We start from the raw sequence: 3,465 nt of genomic DNA on the forward strand, positions 1-3,465 counted from the left end.
GGCTTCACCCTATCGGCCGATTCTAATCCTGTACATCCTTTGGTTTCTTTCGAATCGGCCACCTTCCCTTCATCAAAATCACCTTCCTTGACATGTGTCAAAAAAACGGTGTCAACACATGCCCCCCAGCTTCGGAGTAATTTACCCGTTGCTCCGAAACTAATGTTAATCATGATTACCAACGTTCAAATAGATCTTTGTCTTCCAAACAGACGGCGCATCAAATTCCCATTCTGCCCTCGGGCAAAGGTTATAAATATCTCTGTCTCTCCTTTCGTTGGCATCTTCCCTGTAGCATTCCCCTATTCCATCTTCTCTCCCAAGAACAAACCAGTTTTGTCGCCGCCGTCACAGCCACAACACCCTCCTAGGGTTCCAAGGATTCAAGCTCAAGAATCACCATTCTGGCAATGGCGTCCATCTCTGAGATCCTGGAGGTACGTCTCCCTCTCCAATCCGCACTTTTGCTTTCTGCTCCCCTTCCGATTTCTTCAGTCGCATCTCTCATTTTCGCCTTTATTTTCAGAATCTTAGATGTAATATGATTATTCCGCTAGAGAACCAACCTAGCATGATCTGCCTAGGTCCCACGGGAAATCCAGACCCAACTAGCATAATCAACTTGGAGACCAGCAGGATCCCCCTTAAATCTTCCAACATGAATCTAGATTGGTCTCAGGCCTTCAGATCTTGGCCGAGCATTACTCCTGGATGGAGAAATTGGTTCCGCAGAATAGCCAGTGCCCAAAGAGCCAACTGGGAGACATATGACATCAGCCAATGTCTGAATTTATCTTTATTCGAGATGATCAGAAATGAACCGATGCTCATATCGGCCTCTTACTTTTGGTCTGACGCTATCAACGCATTCATGTTCAACCATAGGCCAATGACACCTACCCTGATGGATGTGGTAATGCTAACTGGCCTAAATATCCATGCTCCCGATAGATCTTTCCACCTCCTAGAGAAAGCCTCCTTTAAGATTGAAACAAAGAATATCGGCGGATGGAAAGGATATATTGGCAAGAACATGAAAACTGGATCAGTATCTGTCAGAGAGCACACTGCATTTCTCAACATGTGGCTTGAGAAATTTATTTTTTGTGGCAAAACTGTTGGCCCAACAAGCAACAATCTTAGGCTAGCAAACATTCTGGCCAATGGCAACTCTGTTCCCCTCGGCAAACATCTCTTGGGGTCAGTGTATCATCTGCTTCATCAAGTATCAGTTAGGCTCAGAAACAATCAGCCGATCACCATAGGAGGTCCTTGGTGGTTCATTCAACTATGGCTGTATATGTATACTAGGTCAGCAGCGCGCTACGCCGCGCCCATCTGGACGGTGCTTCTCTTTGTTCGGACTGGAGCATCAGCATGGGCTCCCATGGTGCTGGTGGGCTGGGCTGCTGCTATGCTTGCGGACTGGGCTGCTGGTAGACGGCGTGCTTGCTATTGGTGGCGCTCCACGGCCATTTGGAGTGACGTTGCAACGATATAGGTCATGTGACTAAGAGACGTCTATCTCAAAAAAAAATGTGACTAAGAGATGTATTTGGAACGTTTGGTTCAGACGATACCGGAGCGTCTTTGGCTCTTTGCCGTTAGCGAGGCATGGAGTGCGGCAAGCGAAGCAGGGCATCAACGGAAGCTTTGGCTACCGGGAGACCTCAGTTTTTCTTTTGCAGCACAACATCAGTTGCTGGACCCACCCATGTGCCCACAGCCGCAAGTATCTCTAGCTGCTTCCCGACATTTGTACTGGCTCAGAGGCTCAGACTCACTCCCCATCTTCCTCCTTGATCTCATGAAGCTCCCACGCCCTCCATCCATGGCAGCCGTCCATCTCCCTCAATCTCAGGAAGCTCCATGCCTTCTCCAAATCCATGGTCGTTGTCCTTCTACCTCGTAGGGCACAGCCAGAGGTGGTTTACCGTCCATATCGGCATCACGCGGTGATCGCGGTGGAGATGGTGACGGCCATGGATAAAAGCGGGGCGACGGCTGCTGTAGCGCGGCACCCTCGAGCTGCGCCTCCACCTCCGCCCCTCTACAGCGGCCCACCTCCGCACCAAGGAGGCAACACCGCCGCCTCGGCCCCTCTGCCCCGGCCCACCTCCCTAGCCACGCCTCCACCTCCGGGCCCGGGAGCCGGCGCTGGCGCGCCGCCTCCGCTGGCCCTCCCCACCCGCCCCTCCACATCTACGGCTGGCCGCGGCACTCGCCCAACCGTGCCCCCTCCTTGGCGCCCGGATGCGGCCGGCGAGAGATGGCCGGCGCGGCTCCGGTGGGTGGGCAACGCGGATACCCTGACACGGCCTCGATCTGGTGGGTGTGGCCCTGGCGGAGAGCGGCGCGGCCTCTGGCCAACTCGGCGGCGTGCCGGTGCGTCCAGCTGGCGCCTCCACCTCCTCGCCCAAGCGTCGCCACCGCCACCTGTACCCCGCTCCCAAGAGCCGCCACACCCCTCCTTCACTCCTCTACGGTGGCCGACCGCCGCCTCCACGCCACACCGTGCCTGACGACATGGCCTCCGCGCACACCACAGTTCGCGAGCATGGGCACGGCGGGCGGTGCCGGAGGGGAAGTGCGGGGGTGGAGGGCGGACCCGATGTGTGAGAAGGAGACGTCGTTTCCAGGGCCCGCGTTGGGCTCCTCCCATACGCAGCGGGCGGGGGAGTTCTCCTGTTGCTCTCAGGCCTCCCTTTCCACGTTGTATAGGATTAAGAGTATGCACAAAACTATGGTGGTTGGCTTATCAGACATGGAGTTTCCATCGGAGGAATTCTCTGAAGAAGAAGAAACAATTACTCGCCGATACACATCATTCGGCGAAGCAGCCATCATGATTGTCAATGATCCCAAGATCCTTGGCATAACTGACTTCTTCAAATGCTTCTACAATGGCTTTCCAGAAACCTCCACTATCTGGTTTGCATATCAAGATGAGAAGGTCATTTATGAAAACCCCTTCAAATTCCAACTTGATTCTTGGAGGACAGATGAAAATGCCACAAAGATCATGAAAGAAATGATTTCCCCAAGAATATTGCCAATCAACTTCATAGCAGGCAAGGATATTCCTAGTTATGAATTCTATAACCCATCAGTGGCAGCCAGACAATTGGGATTCGGCCAAGTTCCACCCCTTCTTTTCTTTGCTGGCAAAGTCCAATTCCAGGGAGCTCTCAACAATGCCCTCTTTTATGATCGGCTAAAGAATATGGAGCCTGAACTTGACATGCAAGCTCTAGCTGATTGGCAAATTGCACCATTTACCACTATCCCCTTCACTCAGTGGTGGTCAGAATGGCAGGAACATATCTTCTGCAAAGCTGTCAATCTCTACTGCATCGCCCTGAATGAGAACTATCAGGCAGCTGATAATGAGGTATAAAATGAAACTCACTCTTTATGCTGCATTATAATGTCCTCTATCTATATCCTCTAACAATCATCTGAACA

Source organism: Panicum virgatum, chromosome 2K (genome assembly GCF_016808335.1).
Source record: "Panicum virgatum strain AP13 chromosome 2K, P.virgatum_v5, whole genome shotgun sequence".
NCBI lineage: Eukaryota > Viridiplantae > Streptophyta > Magnoliopsida > Poales > Poaceae > Panicum > Panicum virgatum.